This window comes from Falco peregrinus, chromosome 1 (assembly GCF_023634155.1).
Source record: "Falco peregrinus isolate bFalPer1 chromosome 1, bFalPer1.pri, whole genome shotgun sequence".
In the NCBI taxonomy this organism is placed as follows: Eukaryota; Metazoa; Chordata; class Aves; order Falconiformes; family Falconidae; genus Falco; species Falco peregrinus.
In genome coordinates, this window is record NC_073721.1 from 44,300,690 (window position 1) to 44,322,104 (window position 21,415).

A 21,415-nucleotide genomic window follows, 5' to 3' on the forward strand; every position below is an offset into this window, starting at 1 on the left:
ATTTTTAATGAGTCACTTAAGCTTTTCCTGAGATTTTGATCCTTGATTACCATACAGTTTAGGGGGTACGCTCCAAATAATTTCAATTTAAAGTTTGTAAAACTCCATAAGCAACAAGGATTTCAGAATGCATTTTGTTTAGATATTATGTAAAGTTGCTCAAAGGACAGCAGGAATTGAAATGCCAAAAGTCAAAAAAATTCTTAAGCTGATTTTCTTTTTTTTAATTAAATAAAACTAATAGAAAAAACTGCAGCAGCTATAAGTTGGATGAGAAAACACAACAGACACGACTCGTTCTACAAGTCCTCTTATATTAAATTCTGTGCAGGTAAGACAAAGTCACTTCCTTATTGGAAAAGATTTTGTGAAAGATATTGTAAAAGAAATTAGAAAATAAACCATCCCATAACGTATATGCCATGTACAATTCAAAAGCTTTGAGTTTTTTGTTTTACTGGTCTGAGTTTTACCATCAATAAGTCTGTAATGAAACAAAAATACAATTTATTGTAGCAGATTCACTAGGATGTTATTAATTATCGAGGATATACTTCATTAGCGGCACTGCCAGCTAGAAGACTGATACTTTTTGAAAGGTGAGGTAAACCAGTGTATGTATTGCCGAAGAAGGCAAAACTTGGTGGCTTGAGTCAAAACGAAAATCCTCTACCCTGGCACCCCCAGCGGCCCGTCCCCATGCACTGCCCCATCCTACAGCAACCATGGAGATCACCTGAACCTCTGACATGGGATTTTTCAATTATTTTTAACATGCTGTATGTATACCAACAAGTCATCACTCTTAAAGATCACACTAAAATCTTGTAATTCACAAAATTCCTCAAAAGCAATAACCACAGACCAACTATTCAGAAATGTGAGGTGGGGGGTGGGGTGGGGTGGGGTGGGAGGTGGAACAGATCTTTCTGCTGGTTTTTGGTTTGGACCCTTTATATCAGAGTGAGACACTGCTGCCTGGCTTTGGTTAGTTATTGTGTTCCCAAAGCAGAAATTACTCACGTGTCCCTCACTCAAAGTATCATAGCTAATTTTGTTTTATTTACAGTCCATTTCTCATGTTTTCTCTCCTTTTGCCATCTGAGCCATCCATGATAACAAAGGAAAGCGGGTAAATGCAGGGAGCTGTAACTCAACTTGTGAGATAATTCAGCTAATCTGGTTTTACAGACTGTAAACATTTCCTGGAAACTATCTGTTTACCATACGCCCCAAATCCTGTCAAATGGGCAAAATTAATGTGTTCAACAACAGTACAAAATCCAGGAAATAAAATTCAAATCCACTCCTGTTCATTAGCAAAAATTCTAGCTTCTAACAGCAAGGATTTTTTTTCCTTAATGGTTTTTAGAAGTTCCTATGCTACGGTTCATTTATACTACAGGATTCTATAATATTCTGAGCCTACTCAGATAGGATATGCATCCCTGTTTGATGGGGACCTGTATTACTGAATACATCAACTCATATCTTCATAATGGTGGGGATATTTTCTGAAACAGGCTCCAAAGAGGAAGAAAAAGATTTGTTTCTCAACTCTGCATTAGCAATTGCCGACCAGAGAATCAAAATGAACTGATTATGTCAAAGGCAAAAGGGAATATCACATAAAAGAAATAAAAATCAGTAAATTTCACACACACACACACACTTTTTTCCCAAGGCTTGCAGGGCTTAGCCCCACAAGGAAAACCAATGTCCCAGAAAGTACAAGCCATGAATTTTTCAACAAAGCCACATTTTTTCTCTCTTTTTCTGGAAAGTACCAGTTTCACCAAAATGCATGTCAGCAGAAGTTGTTAAGACCAAGCTGGAATTTCTAGTCAAAACCACAGAAAGACCAAGACACTAACACAAAACATCCAGAGGACCTGGCTCTTCCCAGAGGCAGGAGGACGTGGCTGCAAAGCCCTGTGCCAGGTCCCCTCTGGCAGACGAGTGCCCCCAGCCCCAATGCCCGATGCTATGCTCCCCGTTACCACCACCACCAGCCTAACTGCTCACATCTCTGTCAGTGAATTGCAAGGAATTTATCATGGCTGATAGCATCCTGCTGGGATGCCCCTCTCCTTTTTCTGCAGAGTAGATGCCTCCTTGCTAATAACAGGTTACTGCTGAGAATCCGCAAAGCGCTAAGCAAGGAGCTGAGTGTGGAAGAGCAAAACTGGGAGCCACGGCTCAGGGTGGCGCAATAAAACTCTGCTGGAAGGGCTGGTGGTGTGAAACCTGCTGATTTCCCCCAGGGGAACCAGAATGCCTCAGCCCTGTATCAGAGGTCTAGTAAATGGGTTTCAGTTATTTGGTTATGGGTTTTGAAGGTGATGGGAGAAGCTCTGGAGAAAGTCCTGGGGAGCTGGAAATACTTGCAACACATAGGAATGATTTTCAACCCAGATTCAGCATCTACAGTCTGTAGTTGGTGTAGTCTTCTGGAAAAAGCCATTGCTGTGTAACTCCCCAAAGGAGGCAGTACCCACTCCTTCTGAATTTTGCAAAGCATCCCCTTGGAAGAGCACCTGGAACAGCATGTCAGCTAAGTGGCACCAAGAGTACTTGCCCTCCTTCACATACTTAATTTCCAGCTATGCCTCACTGTCTTCTTGACATCAGGATCTTACTCCTTTCTTAAAAACAAAGAAAACCCTGAAAAATGCATGCTAGGCTTTTGCTTTGCTATTTTCTTTCACCACACAGAAAGGCGCGAAGTGCAAGGTATTGACCAGAGCTTCCTCTTCCCCTTCCCTCGAGTACATTTCTCTCTGGCACTGCCCTGCTTTGTGCCAGCTACAGTCTCTGCTGCCTTCCTCTCCGGCTGCTCGGGGAGCATCACGCAGCTGACGTACCCTGTCTCAAAAATGGAGGCAGCCAGAAACTCTTTAGTAGAAGGGCAACGGGACACAGCTGCCTGCTTCCTCTTCTTGGGAGAAACTCTTGTGGGAGTTAAAGAAAGAAAAAAAATTTTTTTGTAAGTTGAAAAGAATGATCATTTAACTTGCCAGAGCTCAGGATGGATTTTGGCTGGGTTTTTCCAAGGACTCCAAATCAGTGAATGCACAACTTAGAAAATCACTGACATTTGAATAGCAGCTTGTTAAAAATACCATATTCCCAGGCATTCCCACCTCTGCCACTGAGTCAGTCTGGCTGTGCCTACACCCACCCAAGGGCAAGGTTTGTCTTGGGCATGGTGCTGGCATTGGGCAATGCCAGTGTTGAATGCTACTGGTACAACAACCCATGGGGGCGGGGGTCAGGGTGTGACACGTCCCATACCTGGCCATCCCAGGAAGGATTTGGGGACCAGTGATGCTGCTACAAGGCAGGCAGTGTGGCTGGCCAGGCTCGCCTCTAGGCAGGTGTTTTCCTGGCCCAAGTTAAGGCTCACTTTTCCTTCCCATCCCTTTACCAAGTCTTACACTGTATCCTGCTGCTTGTTTCAGTTTTTTTCTCAGACCATGCACTGACAGCATGGGACAGCAAAGCTGGACTCAGGATCCAGTCAAAATCCACATCCAGTGTGTAAATGCACCCTCTGCAAGCTCTGGCAAGTCAAATGCAACCATTTCAGGCTGTCTCCATTTTCACAAGCCCCACTTGAGGTGTATCCCTGCATCCCCCATTCTCCAAAAGCATTTGCACAAAATGAGCTATCATCTATGAAAAAACATTTGCCCCTATCCTGTGTGAGGTTTGTTTCCTGATCCACAATGAAACGTACCTAACATTACTTTAGCTCTGTATCATCAGATAGATGCTTCAAAATTACAGCAACAATGTCAAAAGAGAAACATATAACAATGACAGATGCATTTGTAGAAGACACTTTAAAAGTCAAGTTTTCATTATTGCACAGGTATGAATGACCCCCATGGGATACAGCCCCTGAGATGAAAATGATGTAAGGCAGTTCACACAGCATCCCCGATCACAATCCAGATACTAGACTATGAAAACAGAACCAATCCAGCATGGCAGTTTAGATTTAAGATAATCCAGAGACATTTCAACCGTACATCACATATCAGATTATGCACTTCAACCACAAATAAAGATATGTCTTCCAAAGAACAAATCATAAGGAAAAGTTTCGTATAGAAAGAAGTTTAATTCTGCTACTGTCTGCTGGTTTTCTTAGGCTGAAAGTTTAATTGGAGTGCATTCCTCTGGTTAAAGTGTTGCTATTTAATTGTGATTTCTGATATTCAAAATATTTCAGTTTGCTTGAAATAATTTAATCTTACATGTAGGGTATCAGAAGCTGGGACTCAATACAATGAGATAGAAAGAATGGGTCAAAAAATCTAACCTTATGCTGGAAAATAATTATCTGTATCATATAATGGAAAGTCATTCAAATCGTCTTCTAATTATCTTCTAGAAAACATTAAGAACATTTAATCACAAGTCATAAGCAATCATAAGCACTAAGAAGACTCTCATCAACTTCCCCTGGAACAACTGAATGTCCTAAACCTTGCAAACCACATTTATGCATTTATTCATATGCTTCATTACAAACATTACTTTTATGACTTTCCTTGCTCTTTGCTTTTCCTTTTTATTATGCAAAAGGAAAGGCACCACTCCCTTCACAGTCAGCAGGCATCCAGCACAGTTGCCCAGCTCGAGACCCATGTGGGTTGTTACTGTCCCTCACACGGAGACCCAGTCCCCCCAGCTGGTGCCCCAGCACCGTGCAAAGCCACCCCAGCTCAGGCTGCAGCCCAGTCTAGAAGAGCACCTTGCCTAGCTGGTTCTCAGCTGCCACACAAGCTCAGCACACTGTTTGTTTGTGGCAAGGCACTGATGAAGTCAAACAAACCGATCTGCATTAGTCAGGTCTGGACATACCAAGGCCATGGTGAGGAGGGGAAACCCCTAGAGCTGTGCCTTTCCCTACCCCTGGTAAGCCAGATGCCACCACCCAGAGAATTTCTCGGGGACTGCTGGTATTTCTCCTATCACTGTTGTGGCTCTCCACAGCGGCAAGGAAAGAGCTTTTTGCACTCTGTCCCCTGTACACGTCAACAGGCGCAGTGGATCAAATGGAGCCCCAAGGTTAAGTGGCAAATCTTTATTTACCAGTGCAAGCCTCTAAAAGAGGATCTGTAAGTTTCCAGACAAACCAACGAAAAATCCAGGCTCTGATTCATACAGTGAAGCATTTCGGTGAGGAATGCGAGGAAATCACTCAAGGTAGAACACTGAGCAGTGATTCTATAGACATTCTATCACGGTCAGAGCCCATTGCAATTCAACAGCAAGGCTTTTGTGGCAACTTGCACACCATGCGGGAGAGGACACTGCGAATCTGTCCAACATCCCGGATCATCTCAGCGATGGAAAGAGGCCAATGACCAATTCTTGTGCAAGCAGAAGATGCGTTTGAGTGCAGGCACTGAAGAAGGCTACAGTAACATTTGATGTGACCAGGTACTACTCCACTTAAAGCAAAAAGTGAGTAGAGAATGAGTGTACCTTATGAGACGTGAGCCAATGATCGCTATTCAGTCTGCTAGTAGGTTGGTTAAACGTGTGCGCTCTTTTTCAGGCTTTATTCTGTGACGGATGAGGCAATGATACCATCTTAGCCACTTCATTCAGAAATTGGGCAAGGAGCACCATTACGAAGGAAGTGGGGTAAGAAGCATCCGAGGGAAGACCTCAAGCCCAGGAGCTAAAACAATTTGCCTTACAGTTTTCACACTCCCTTTTTACGCCTGGCTTCTTGCTCAAGATCAAACAAAACAACTTACATAATGTTTTAAGAGCATGGTGACGCCCTCACGGTGCAGATCTTGCTCATTCCCATTTCACATGTGTTTAGACATGCCTGTGAGGTACAGCATCTAACGCCTGCTGCCTTCCACCACCACCACCACAGTGCCCTGAAACACCTTCTCTTTACAAAGGGCTTGAAAAGTTAAATTAAGAAGAATCTTTGCTTTAATCAAAGATGCAGAGGAATAGCCAACAGCCCACTTGACATTGTTTTACGTTAATATTTTCACTAACGTCAGTGCAAGACCTCAAGGTCCTATTACATTTCCCTTCATACTTTCTTTCATTTGTGCCTAAACCTGATCTGTGCACGTTAAGAGCCCTGCACATGCTTTCTGCTGCTCTTGGTCTCTTTCTGCAACACACAGGCATTGGGCTCTTTAATCAGAAAGACGACATTTGATCAGGCACTACCAGATATTGCAAAATGAATGGGATCTTGCCAGGGATTTGAATGATTCCAGGACTTGGGCCAATCCAGCAAACAATTAGCCTTTTTTGGCAGGAAGGGAAGATGGGATTTTGAGAGAAAAACTTTAAGAAAACAAAGGCTAAACGTATTTAAATAAATGCCTTTACAAAGCCCTGGGGTCCAGATCCTTCCTAAGCAGTGTGACATAGCTCAGCATGCACCTGCCAAAAATTAGGGGGAAAAGCAAAAGGGTATTTCAGCTCTATAGACGTGGATTTTGCTGCCTCACCTGATCCTAGTGCCCCTGCTTGAGCTGCCAGAAATGACCAGCCTTTTCCACGCTTGCTTTCCTGCAGAAGGGACCTTGATTTGTGGGTAAGCACAGATCTGGAAGCACTGTGGGTAGGACTGGGGTTCCCCTGCCCCAGTGAACCTCCTTCTCCTACAGCTCCACTGTGCTGTTGGTGACAACCCATTTCCACATCTGTCCTGGGATCCTTGCAGGTCCTCACTCTCATGTGGCTGGGCTGCTCTGTCAGCCGTATCTGGCATGTGGGCTCCTATGGCAGGGAAGTCCAGTTGCCACCATGCAGCCCACATGTTAGGTGAAGCCTCCTTCTTCCTTGGACCTGTACCACCCTTGGGGAAGGCTGTGCACGGTCTACATGTAGCTCAGTAGCAACACAGTGAATATCTCTCTTGACCCAAAAGAGGTCAAAAGGAGGGTGAGGTACATTGTGCCTTCTCAGCCACTGTGGCCCAGGGCACTATCAAAGGCCTCATTTGGCCCCTGGTGGTCCTCTGCATCTACCAAAGGGTCTCTGCTGCTCTGCTAGCAAGCTGTGCAGGCAGGGCTCCACTAAACCCGTGTTCCTGGTGACTCATGGCAGCTGCTGTTACTGTTCCTTCTGCTTTCTCCATTTCTACTTATGGTCATCATTTCAGAATTAGAAAAATGAAACAGTGACGTGTATAATGTTGCATATTGCTGCCTACCCTGTTAACCAGTATTGCTTCATTCTCATCCTTGCTCTCTCTTAATGGCATGTAGCCATCTCCCCTCTTACACTGAGCAATTGTTATCATTGCAGATATATCTCAAAAGACACCAAAACCTCTCCCTAGAAAATATCAGCTAAAGCAAGTTATCCGGTATATAAACTTCTCTGCAATGATAACTGGAGCTATCCCAAACCAATAAACATGTGTGTCGAAAAAGCACTGTTTTGCAGGTCACTTCTGACAATTAAGCTGACCAAAGCCGGAGGATTTTAGTGCAGGAAATACCAGGAATTTGGCGGCATAACCAAGGACTGTTTTTCACTTTGCACAGTGTCTGAGATGCAAAAAACTTGATACTACAACAGTGCTATTTAGATGATTATTAATAACATCAACTTCTTTAATTAATGTGAGTACTTGGCTGGAAGAATGTTATATATATCTGCATGTATGCTGGCTGAACCAGATCTTTGGGGATCTCTAGCCCACCCTCCTGCTCAAAGGAAGACTATCACTGGCACTAGGTCAGGTTGGCCATGGCCTTCTCTAGCCAAGTCCTGCCAGCTTCCCAGGGAAGGGACTCAGGCACGTCTCTGATGGCCTGTTCCTGTGCTGTACCACCATCTGAGTAAACAAGGTCATCCTAACATCCGTCATCAAGTTTCTAAAGTGCAACTGATGGCTGTGAACGGTTCCTGGGCATAATAATATATATTATCAGTAAGCCTAGTTTACTGAACCTGTCCCTGCAGGTCATATTGCCCAGGACCCTGAGAATCTGTGCAGTCCCCATAGGAAGCGGAGAAGGAGGTGCTGATCTTTTCTCCCTGGTATGCTGATAGGACATGGGAACTGTTCAAAGCTGCATCAGGGCACGTTTAGACTTGACATTAGGAAGCACTTCTTTACAGAGCGTGGTCAAACACGGGAACAGGTTTTCTAAACAGGTGGTCGACGGCCCGTGCCTGTCAGTGTTTAACAGGCATTTGGACAATGCCCTTAATAATTTGCTTTAAATTTTGGTCAGTCCTGAAGAGGTCAGTCAGTTGGACAGGATGATCCTTGTAGGTACCTTCTAACTGAAATATTCTGTTCTTTCTTCTTTTCTCCTGAGCCAAAAATGGGCACCGTATTCCAGGTACAGCCTCACTCTCTCCAAACCGGAGGGTGCAACAATGCCCCTTGGTCTGCTGGCCACACTCCTCCCAACTTTTGTCAAGATATAAAGAAACCGTCTTGTTTTGTCATCCACACCTAATTTGGTGTAACGAGGCCCAAGCCAACTCTTTGTCAGAAGCTGTAGAACACCCTCCACTTATTTTGCTAGATTGGGATCAGGCGCTCATATCTTACTGGCATTGCCACAAACTTGATGACACCGCCAGCTGCCCAGAGAGCATGAGTCTGAATTCATCTCCCCTGGATTTTGGTCTTTTACCCTCCCTGGACCAAATGAACAGTGTCCCTGCCAGGATTACGGAGAATGTTATCTCTCACTGCATTCCTTCCAAGCACAGGTATGTGGAAAGCAGTTTATTTTAAATCCCTTTTTGCTTTGGCAGATACAAAGCTCCCGGCAGCTGCAACGCCCACGTCGTTCCTCGGTGCCTTGTTTGTCAAGAAGATGCAGCGCAGTTTCTCTGCGTGGAGGTGGCCTTCTCTTCCCCCCCAGGCCACGGTGGAGGGAAGGAAACACTTTGCAGAGGGTGTGTTGAGACAAGCAATGGGACTTTCATCCCATGTGGTCACATGCGTGGGCTTCCAGATTAATTTTGTTTTTCTTTTTTTCCCAGCTGTGTCTTTATGCAAACCTTGTACAGAGGTAGAAGTAGGTATTTTTCACTGGAAATGTGAATAATAGTGCAAGGACATAAAGCTTGGTCATATTTCTGGAACTTTCCTCTCCTCCTTGGGAATTCTTCCATCATGGCTGAAGACCTTTATAAATTAAACAGGGTTGCCCCTCCTCCCTAGGCTCCTCTTCATCAGCAAAATAGGAAAACTGAATGTAGGCTTTCAACCATAAGAAAATTTTAATTTTTCTTAATCATTTTCTGACTTAGTCGATTTTCTGATATGTGTTAATCATAGCCAGCAGCCTCACTAGCGGCCAGATAAATTCCTAGCACACTGTGCTCATCAGCTTTGTCCCCAGAGCATTTCCTTCAGCAAATGTGAATGGGTGGCTGTCATGAAGTGTTCTCCCTGTAAAGTTCAGGTTGCTCAAAGTGACCACAGGGACATTTCTGATGCACAAAGGCTTCTGGTTCAGCTCAGACATAACCCACCCTCAGATGGTGCTGAACGGTGGGGAGGAGCACTGACATGAACTCATGGCACCTGTATGGAGGCAGCTGAAGGGTGCTGTGATGCTGACCTGAAACACCATACCAAAGCCTCAAATGACCTCAAAGGTGGACTGACTACATGTGACTTGCTTCAACACAAAATTGCAGCCAAGAAGTCTTGGCACTCCTGGGTTTCCTAAGGAGCAGTGCAGGCTGCTAGCTGTGAAAGGAGGTGGCCAACACCACGTACGAACCAAAAAGGAGGTTTTTTCTCAGAAATTTCTCAGAAAAAGCCCTGTTGAGGACCACTACACAAAGATCAACACCCATCAGTATCAGCAGATGCACTGAGATAGCAAGTTGCGTACTCTCAGCGTGCCCAGCTCAGATCACGAGGTTGTCCCCAGCTTTGCTTGCTGCAAGCACAAGCTGGAGAAGCCTTCATGCTGTTGTAGCTTGCCAAGGAGGGTGGATATGCTTGACATGGTATGGGGGAAGTGTTAAAAGGTAAAGCAATCCTCCTCTGGAAAATCTGATGTGTGTGGACAATGCCTGAGTCTGAACTCTGGAAAACCTGATGTGTGTGGACAATGCCTGAGTCTGATCTCAGACCCAAGCTTTGGCATTTCTACATTTAGCCATTTCTAATCTAGGCTTCTCCAGAAGAAGTTGTGGAAGGCCAGATGAGAAGTGATTAATAATTAGAAGTTAAAATGTTCACTGGGATCAAGCCCAGCTCTTTGTCATAACCTCAGAGGACATTCAGAATAGCTCAGAATGACAAATATGAACTAACAGATCCATAGGAAAGAACATCACGGCAACACATATGTGACTGTTCCATTGGGTTCATCTCACAAACATTCTGTCAATTGCGTCGTATTCATATAAAATTTATCATGGAACAGCTTAAAAATCTGCTTCTATTTTTAGCACACATCTTTTCTAAATAAATAAGATAAATAAAGGTACTGCACAGGAAAAAACTGAAACACTTGTTTCTGACCAGTGAAATCAAAACATAGTAGACAACTCTGGAAATGTGCTTCTGTATATTGTGCACAAAATGTGGTTTGTATTACAAAAAATACTTTTTTTCTCACAGAAACTGTCTCATGCTATGACACCCATAGTTTTCAGTTTGTCACTGCTAAACTGAGATGATACTTGGAATTTCCTTTCTGTGGGAAATGCTCAGCTGTTTCACTTTGTTATCTCCCAGTACAGAATGATAAGCTAAAAACTTTCTCCTGACTAGTATTCCTTGTTTTTTCTAAGATTTATTTTTTCTAGATTTAACTTGAGAAGATTTGAGCTGCTTCATAATTTTCACCAAAAGGGAGAAAAAAATTTGATAAGATTAGTTTAAAATTAAGTCAAATTGAGTTGAAATGACAAATCAAACATAATTGAAATCTATGGATGATTATTCGTAATGACAAAGGCAGCATCATTCCTCCTCATTCAAACAAAATTTCCTTCCAGAGGAAAAATACTTTCGTCAGATATATTCTGGCCAGATCTGACATGGCTCAAAGTGAAGTGTCAAGGGATGGATGTGCCCTGGGGTGCAAGTTTTGCATTTCACCCTCCTTGCACTAATCCAGCTTAGCTCTCCAAACTACACAGCAGCAGGCTCTGCTGTGCCTCAGTCTATAGTGCCAATTTTCTCTGCCATTTCCAGTTTTTTAATTGGGTGCCAAATGAGCTGATCATCCCAGCACATGGCAAAGGCAGCAAGTGGCCTGCCTGGAACTAGGCAGATTTCTCTCTTGAACTCAGTGAAGGGCTTTCCACTCACACCAATAGAAGAGATCTGTGAGCTAATTGATCTTAATTTGCAAGAAATTTCCCTTAGCATTACCAGCCCAAGTTTCCTTGCAGTTACTATCACCCCTCTGTTCCTGGACCAGCCTCCTGCGTTTCCATCCCAGTGCATTTTTTTATTTTCACGTTATAATTGCACTGAGCAAAGTATAATCCTTCGGTGCTGCAGGATTTGTGCGCACAGCATGAAATAACCTCCATTCAAATGGTCTTGCAGTGGACCTGAGAGGTGATACACAAATTTTTCGAAGCTGAGCATTAAGGCAGAGACCATTGTGTAGCGGCTAGACTTTTTACAGCATTGCAGCACCTATTTCACCGACTGCGGTCAAGCACAGTTTGCAAAAGCAACTAAATATGCTACATAAGAACCATTCCAGATGAGTGTCACTGCATTAGCACCAAGGAACAGCTTCGCATTAGCCCAGCTGGTTTCCCAATAACATAAAACAACAGTACAAACAAGAAAAGAGTCCTCTAAAAAAAGTTGTGTCGCTTCCCTTCTCCCCACTCGTTACGGCAGACAGCGTAAGTTTGGTGTTACGTGACCTGGGAGGACTTAGAAAGTATTTCCGCACTACAGCTGCAACCCTAAACAGTACAGAGATTAACTGAAACAACATTAATGTTACAGGTGAAAACATTATTAGCATTTAAGAAATGCCTGTTTACTGAAGAAATCTACTTCAATAATATTAACAATAAAAGCAACAGTAAAACTAGTAATAATAGTAATAACAGTTCCTGATGAAATCCTCAAGTGCTTCACAGACCAGAAGCTCCATATCGTAGCTCCTGTTTTCCTGTTGTAAATGCAAAGCCCAGACAAGCAAAGCAACTGGCCAGTGCAGAATGCACGGGCTTAGGCTGTAGGTCAGTGCTCTGTCCTTTCCCTCTGCTTGAGGGCATTTTATATAGTAACTGTAGCCAGCCCTCAAAAAAAGCCTGTAATCATCTTTTAGCCACACACTTCATCTACGTTTATGCCTTATGCTGCCTACATTCTCCACACTCATAGTAATCCTTGCTGAGTTTTCCTGGAACACATTCAATTGGACATGCTGCTACAGAGATGCTAGAGACATACACGTGACAGAACTTCATACTGTTATTCAGGACCATCTTTTCCATGGGAGCACAATAAAAATCCTGAGACCAAGTGCTCAGCAGCCTCGATAGACACAGAGATGTCCAGCTATTTCTGAAAGTCTTTTCCAAGGTTGATGGTCCCCTAAATGCCGTGCCCTGGCAGGGATGTGAACTGTGCACCCCAAGTGCACCCCAAGTGCTGGGCTGGCTGGGGAGCCAGTCACGCCAGCGTGGGAGGGCAGCCCTCGCCTTCCAGGCTTGCTGCATCGCTGTCCCCTGGCACTTCAGCAAGAGGTGGCTCACGGCATGTGATTACGTGCCGTGGGTGCCAGGGATTGTGCAAGCAGCGCTGGTGATTTCCAGGAGCAGGACTTCCCTGCCGTGAGCACAGGCACTACAATGAAAGCCATTCAGCCTGGCTGTATCAGCTGGCTGCTGTGAGCGATCCGGCACAGTTCAAACCCATGAATGAGGACGGGGGTGGGTTGCTCGGTACCCGCAAGAAGCCCTCTTGGTACCTCAGCGTTGAGACATGCAGCCAAGAGAGGCAGAGCAGAGGTGCTGTAGCCTCCTGGATCACACCTGTGGCAGTGCAACTGGAGGAAGGCATGGAGGGAAATGAAAGAACGAACCAGTTGTAGACATGAAAGAAGCCATTCTACCTTTACTTGCCAGTTTTTTGCCTACCAAAGGTCTGTGATTTGCATTAAAGACAATAGTTACTCATTCCTTGTACTGATACCACTTGACCCCAAAAGCCCTGTTGTTACTCATTCTAAAACACAGTCCTAGCTGATTCATCAAGGGAGATTTTTCCCTTGAATCCCCAACACTTTAGGTAACTCCTGCAAAATCCAGAGGGGTCAGTGGTGAGACATCACACTGGGCGTTTGGGATTGAGGACTGAAGGATGGAGGGAGAACATTCAGTGTTGTAAACAAAATGTTATTATAATGAGACAGGAAATAAAGGAGAAGGGAGGAAGAGGGAATGGGAGGAACTTGGGAAGGCAAGGGAAATGGTGTGACTCAAAAAGCTGGTGGAAAGTTCAATGGAAAAACAACACAGAGGAGCCTAGACAGGGAGACAGGAATAGCTTCGTGATTCAAGCTCATTCCTTTCCTCCCATGAGGTGGGAAAGGTGGCTCTGCTAAAGACCCAGTGGAACAGGACGAAAGAAGCACAAAGGCATCTTTCATCCAGCATCTGCTCCAAATGATCGCACACAGGCCATTGATTTCTATCAAGGTTGTTTTGCTGAAAGCTGTAGAAGACACAATGACCCTCCTGTGGTTTTCTACAGCTTCATTACCTTAAGATCATTGCTTTTCTCAGCAAATGAGATGATTTAGGATGTTTTTCCCCACTTGCTATACTTCACAATTTTAGATAATAGGTAAAGTTTCTGGGAATGGCATGGCAGCCTGCATAGTATTCTGCAAATATAAGAGTTTTATTACAAATTACAGACAGATGTTAAAGCTTTCCACAATAATTCACTTTCCAACAACTAAAAAGGAGAGTTTAATCAATAATAATTACAAAGAAATGGGCATTAGTCCTTCAGCTACAGCCAATACCATGCAATTGTACTTGACTAAGAGACTAGAACACGGGGCAAAGATTATTTTGAGGATTTGGGAGAAGCCATGTAATTTTTGCTTGATCCACCTATGATAGCATGAGAGAGAGAGTGAGGGTAGGATTTGTGCCACTTCTCTCATTCAAAGCTGTTTAGTAAGTTATACACAACAATTCCTTTCCAAGTACTTCAAACTGAACCCCTAAACCAGTGTTGCTCGGGGTTCTCCAGGTATTTCTGAAAGTCCTTGTGCACATTCTTGGAGTTGGTAGTGGTGAGACTTTAGGACAGAAAAGAGGATAAGGAAAAAAAGGCTAAAATCCTTCTGCCTGCATCTCGTTTAATTTGCCACGGCAGCTCCACAGCCCACTCGCAGTCCATTTGCACTTCCCTCCGCCACCCCCTGTAGCTTTCCTCTTCCCACTTGCCAAGCTGGGTGTAGCAGGACCCACCACACAGCTGAGAGGACAATACATGTCCTTGGGAGGTCTCTCCTGCGCCCAGAGGAGCAGGACATGTTTGAGTCTCAGGTGCCTCCTGGAAGGCCAGATCACTGCTATCTCATAATATGGACAGAATACTTTAAAGTACCAGTATGTAAGCTGTATGATAGTGGTATGTAGCAAGGTGAAATTAGATGAGGAACATAAAATATTTCTATCATGTTTCTTCCTTTATACCCCAGAAAACTTTGCCTAATAGAATTATTCTTTTCCCCCACCTACAGTCTCACCTTGCTTCTATTTTTAGATTACCAAAGCCAGAACGTTACTGATCAATGTAGAACGGGAAGTGATTTGCCTTTAACAACTGAATGGGAGAGTATCGGGGAACAGCCTTTCTGTATAAGAGATCTGCATGTTATCCATGACATATCCACCTCCCTTCTGGCACGCCTCCGGCAAGCCTCCTGTTTAACCTGGGAAATGAGATGCGCATGCAGACAGGAGCTATAGGACTAGGTATAATTTTGTGAAAAGGCACAGACTGTGCCATTTATTTGAGCAGCTGTTTTTCAGCATTTTCTCCATATACTTTTAACCTCAACTACTGTTCTTTTGGTTTTGCCATACCAGAGAGCTTGCAAGTGAGAAAAAAGTAAAATGTTAGTGCCTTTTGCTTTCTCAAGTAATTCTTTAATCCCAATTTTTTTTTTTTTTAAATGTGACTTTTACAGCTTGATTTCTGTATAGGTTAACCTATAACTTCTTCTAGCAGCTATAGCTCAGAGTTCAGCTCTACAAAAATAATGAGCGTTAATGAAATCCGATCAGTCTTAAAGTCAGAAGTCAAAAAGGTTGAAGTTTTGACTGTGGCATAGTCACATCCTGTGTTAAGCGATAGTGATCCTTCTAAGAGCTCCCGCCGCACTGCAGCAAACCCATTATTTCATCCACCGGAAATCCTGGCTCCAATGCTCCGTGCATTCTACCTTTCCCAGAGGTCATTGACTCACTGGCTTTGCCCACACAGCAGGACTGGGAGATGAGGACTGTTGCATCACCCTTCCAGGCTCATGGACACAGTGCAGCACGCGGTGGCTCTGCCTCCCCACTGGCATGCCCATGCCTGCATACCCCTGAGCGCTCGGGGGACGAAGTGGTCCCAGCCCTTGCTCTGGCCTGCAGTGTGGTCATGGACTGGGAACACACCCACAGCCCAGGAACAGCGGGTACAACGAAGGACTCCTCATCCCCCGGGTGAGATTCTGCCAAGAGATCCCAGCGGAAGAGACGAGGGATACAGAACTGTCAACAGGTTTCAGGAATTGACTCATTAACTTCCTTGGCACTTGAGAAAGGCCCAATTAAGAAGCAGCAAACTTCTGACCTCAGAAAGCAGCCAGACACATTAGCTTTACAGAGCTCCTACCTGGAGCCTGCATATGAGGCTGGGCTGTTCCAACAAGTCTCCTTCCTCACCCACTCAAGTTGTAATTCAACTCATGAAGCTGACAGAGCAATAATGCCTTTCAGTGAATTGCCTCATCAACCACACCCCAGTGTGTTACCAACCTTCACTTGTGCTGAGAAGGCTCTTCTCAACGCTCTTCCCCTATCCCAAAGAGGTAGACTTCAGAGGCCCAACTCCGCCCTAGTTACACCATTACTTTTACTAAAACCCGTGTATATCGGAGCATGCTTTTTCTGGGTGCATTTAAGCCTGCTCTAAGCCAGTTTCTTGGCCGTGACAGATCCAGTTCCCCAGCTCAGGCCCCCTAAACCTAGATCCCAGTGGCTAAGCCATTACCAACCTCCACCACATCCTTCTGCACTGACTGACCGTGAGATTTGGCCATCATGCCTTCCACAGATAGTCTTTCCAGACTGCTCTCTCATCCTTCTGCCACATCTGCCCACAAAGCCAGATGTGTTCATAGCTCAAGCCTGTCTCCTGTCCACCTTAAGCACTCTCCTCTTGTGATGGGAACCTCACTGATCAGTTCATACCAGCACTAGGCTCATACAACCCCTCTAGGTACTAGAGTCCTATATATGTACTACCTCTAGTAGTGATCTACTCAGACCCCTTGAGAGGTCCAATCTTATTACTCAGTTTGATAGATGGCAGTTATATCTGATGCAGACAGTTCTCTGCCTGGGCAGCCCTTGGGCAGCCAGCCCTCCAAAAGCACCATGAGCCATCACGGCTGTGTGCTGTCCCAGGTTAACAGCTAGTCACCGTGAGCTGCAGCATGCTTTTGCAGTTCGGTATACTCTTCCAACAAATCACGGAGGGACCGGATTCCCAGTTCCCCAAACAATTCCAGTTATGAGTCTCAGATCAAAATCTTAAATCAAATTATGGATCTCAAAGCAAACAAACTCAAAGTAATTGCACTGGAAGAGATGCACGCAAGTACATAGCTGTCCTGGCAGGAGACTTCCCGCCGCAAAAATGTCATGTCAAAAAACCAGGAGGAATTTCCCAGCTTTACTCCAGTCCAAATTGTGCATCTCAGGAATGCACCATTTTATTCTTTGGGGAAGCTACAGTTTGTCAACTTTTTGGGGCATCAGCCTGAGAAAAATAGGCCTAATCTGTCCACGAACACCAGCTCCCTGGAGCTGTCTGTATGATACTGGCACTACACAGGTGCTGAGAGGCACAGTGAGTTACCATTAACAGAGCATTTGAGAGTTCTTCACAGTGAGAAACCACATAAACACTCAAACGCTGTGTAGAGCTAATCAGATTCTCCTGGTAATTCTATAAAGCTCAGATGATTTTTCTCTTCTGTTCAGAATTTCATAGATGTTTATATCACCCCTGAAACATGAATCTGTTCAGCATTAAATATAGCAAAGCTTAAGTGAGTGAAGGCTTGGGTCAGTCCCTCCTTGTTCACATTTGTGTCACTTCTGCATTTGAAGGCATGACCACAAACTTTGTGCAACACGAAAGTAATGCCCTCCCTCCCGTTGTAATTTCTTTTCCCCAGTCCCACCTCACCTCTCATCCTCGTATGAGGTCGTGGTTTTCTTTGCTCACCATGGGCAGCAGCATTTGTCCACTCACAGCGGAGGCTCATGAGACCTTACACAGTGTCTGCTGTTTTGATTTGCATGTCTTGTGCTCTGGGCTGAACCACCCTTATGAATCACAATGAACTTTATCTTATATTAATTCAACAGAGCAGCTTATACGTTTCAATTTCCAGGGACAAAAATCAAGGTCAGCCCTTTATGGATAGATGGAAAACAACCTTAATGATGGCTGACAACTAGCCTCAAATCATACACCAGGTCATATAGGCTAAATTTAAGGATAGTTTTGCAAAAGAGAAACATCACCCTCCATGGATCCAAACACATATCTACATACTTATCAAAAAGCTGACCCTGAGAAGTCACTGTCCCCCCAGGAAGAGCTGAACATCTCCCATATGCCTGGCAACACTCGCAGTGTTTATTAATCGCTCTTCAGCCAAAAAAAAAAAAAAAAGAAAGAAAAAAAAAAAAAAAAAGGAGAGACAGAAAGCTTTCAAGCACAAAAGAATTTACCATGATGCTTTCTCATGGACTGAACAATCTAGTGTTTCTCATCTTTACAAAGCAATATTTGGGGTCCACTACCATGAAATATTTGCTTTCATGGACAAATAAGAGTATTTTTTACAGGTGGAGAATCAATAAACAATAAGCAATTATCCCGCTGCAAGGTAAACTATATGAGCTGGAGCCTGGCTGATATTAGTGCCTGCATCTTTTTTTCAGTGTCAGAATAATAAACTACAATTGCTTGTCTGTACTTCACAACAAAAAACTACCTGTGGTGGGTTAGTAATCTGTGTCAATAGAAGTAAAATCCCTTTGTATTAATGAAAACACCGTAAGATCATGCAGTCTCATACGGGGCCTCTAAGAGAAGGGGGCTGGAACGGTAAAATCAGCATTAAAAAAAAAATAAAATTAAGTCATGTACAATCTTCATGCCTTTTTCAGCCCGCTTCATTTCTGAAACGTGTGTTTGCTTCATAGATTTAGAAATGTAAAATTGGTCTTGGAGAACTTCCCCACGCTATTTCCGCCTGACACCCTGACATTGCTCCCAATACATCATGTTTTTGAGCGCGTCGGTTTGAAGATCAGCTCCTGAAGATCAGACCAGAAGCATCGGCAAACCGCCTCTCCAGCCTCTGTGGAAGTTGATTTATTTCTTAATCCCTAATTCCATTTGAGGTAGGGAAAGAGTTTTGTGTGGGCAAGCTGGTTCTGCAGAAGTGCAGCCAACAGAGAGGGTGTGTTGGAGGGTGGGGAAGGGCGATACAAGCGAGGAGTCTCCCACGCCAAGCGCGGCAGGCAGCTGCCAGCAGCCCAGCTGGGCACAGGCTTCCCCAGCCCACCTGGGAAAGCGTAGAGGTGTTATTCAAATGACCAGTTTTCTGGAAAAGACCGGTAAGTGGGCTGAAAGGCTCGGCTCAGGAAATGTGTAATTAAGACGGATCAAAAGAAGGAAGCAGGCTGAGCAGGTCCTCCTTCAGTGTGGGCCCCCATCCCTTGCCGGTCATAAAGGTGTATCCACACCACCCCCAGCTATAGCCCTGGGACCCGGCAAAGTAACTCCACCTATTTCCTCCCATTGGAGCCACGACAAGTTGCCAGTATCAGAGAGCCATGGTGGAGTAATTTCCAGAAGTGTCCCAGCACAGCAGGCAGTGTGGAGATCTACCACGAGGGCATTTCCACAGGCATGTCCCAAATCTCCCCCACCCTGAAGCACAGGTAGATATACACGGCAAACATATACAACACTTCCCCAAAACATTCCCTCAGCTTCCAGCCACCGGTTGCCCAAGGACTTCCTGAGACACAGAAATTCTGAGTTCTCCATCCCCACAGAGAAGTCCTCTTCTACGAACACATCTAGGATGTGCTTGAGCCCATGTCAATTTTCAGCATCCACAATATCCTATAGAAAGGAATTCTACAACTTAAATGGAGGTGGGGTGGGGGGAGATGTTGCTTTCTTTGGACTTCTCTCTTGCTGGTTTAGATTTTCAGTAATGTTAGAACTCATCCTAGCATTAATTTAATTGGTTCAATGATGGTGGCCATAAAGACCTGGCAGTGAAGGCTGATCATAAAATTTATGTGCAGGTTCCTGTGATGTTCACAGAACCCAGCATGAACCAAGCTGTAGACATTCACACCAGTAATATAAACTGTAAAATTCTGGTCTGTGGAAGATTGGGCATCCTGCCCAAAACCAGAGAGAGAAAGACCTCACTGGGGTTTCTTCTTGTACAGTTTTAAATTACATTCTGTCCATCTAAACAAGTGCTTTCTTGGTATCATGATGCCCACTAACAACTTTTATTTGGTGACAGGCCACAGGTCAACTCATCTCAAAACTCACAAGAGGTCAGCTGCTTCTCCTGGGCAAGCTGCTGGTTTTCTCAGAGTCCTTCCAACCCCCCAGCACTGACACCCAGGCGGGTGGCTTCCCCTCCCCTCCCCCAGCTGTACAAAGCAGCGCTGCAGCCTCTGAGCGCTGGTGAGCCCATGCCACCCTCCAGCCAAGCTCCCAGCACCTCTCCAGTGGGGCTCGAGGTGGCTGAACTGTGCCAAAGGCAAAGCCAGCCTCCGAGGGCCATGCTCAGGAGTCACAGCCCCATTGTGTGTCTAATGTAAGGCTCTAACTGCTCCTTTTCTACTCTCACACATACCCCAGGACAGCAGGGTCTGGCTTACTGGCTGGGGAAGGAGAGCTCTGAAAATAACTGTGAGTGAAGGGTACTGGCCCTGGTGGGAAATGGTCCATAAAGCCTCTGTCACAGCGAGCCATAAGGCTACTAGAGACTGGCATGAAGGGCAATGTATTTGATAGCAAAGCATGGCAGGAGGTGTGTAAATGATGAATCAATACATCGCACTGTTCATTTCGAGAGAAAACCAAGGTCAGATCAGCACCAGGAAATTGTCAGCACATGGAGTGACATTAATTACTCTCAGATGCAAAAGCTAAAGGCGGCTATCCTACCACATGCCCAGAAGGGCACTTGCACAGCAGGACAGAGAGATCCTCAGGTGAATCTGTGCTGACTTGTCTTTCCTCTCTCTGTCCTTGGCCAGGGCCTGATACCTGGGATGAGGTTAAGCGTGACCATACTGACTTATGCAATGTGATACAGTATCCCAAGTAGAGTCATCCTTCCTTTTCAGCACTGATAATGATCTGTTCCCCAAAGCATAAGGATTAAGAGCTGGGATTTAATTTTTTCTGCACTTACTCAGCCAGAGGGCTCTACCTTTTGCAGAGATACTCCCTCTGTGGCCGCACAGCCACCTCCGCTGCTGTACCACTGAGTCAAGTCTGACATCAGAACCTTTTCCTTTGTGAATAAGTTTTTCAGCACTGGAGAAACTCTGCAGCTGAACCACAAATACAGTGGAAAAGACTTGGATCTGACACAAACCTTCCAACATAAACTTCCTTAAAGCACATCTAGAAGACATCTCCCTACGATCCTGCTTTATCATGCAAAGATCTCTGTCTCATTGAGCTTCGTCTGAAAACAAATATGATTTGTTTCCTGTTTTTTTCTCTCTGTGAAAGTGTTCCTTCATGCTTTGGCAAAGTCCCTGTGGTTCAGAGAAGCAGGAACAAGGGCAACGGTGGATATTGCTCCGTGGCTCTGCTCAGCTCTGGCTCCATTTGCCTGGCACACAGCCATGCCACTTGGCACACCAGCACCATCCTGCCCCAGCATTTCAGCCATGCCTGGGGCTATTTTGGCAGACTCACTGCTTATGGGAGCAGCAGGCCTTGTCTGAGGAAATGTGGGGCATCCCTAGAGGGAAAGAAGACTACTCCTACCCTCCAGGTTTTTATGGCATGCACTTCATGTGTTGGTGGCAGCTTAAAACTCGAAGCCCTGTCTTAAAAGTGAAACAGGAATTATTCAAAAGT

The 21,415-nt window shown here is 44.8% G+C and overlaps 1 long non-coding RNA gene across 1 annotated transcript in view; it reads right to left on the reverse strand.

Annotated features, from left to right (window-relative positions):
* LOC114010472 (uncharacterized) overlaps positions 1-21,415 on the reverse strand; it is a 115,602-nt gene that overhangs the window by 45,058 nt on the left and 49,129 nt on the right. The gene's annotated exons all lie outside the window — the stretch shown is intronic.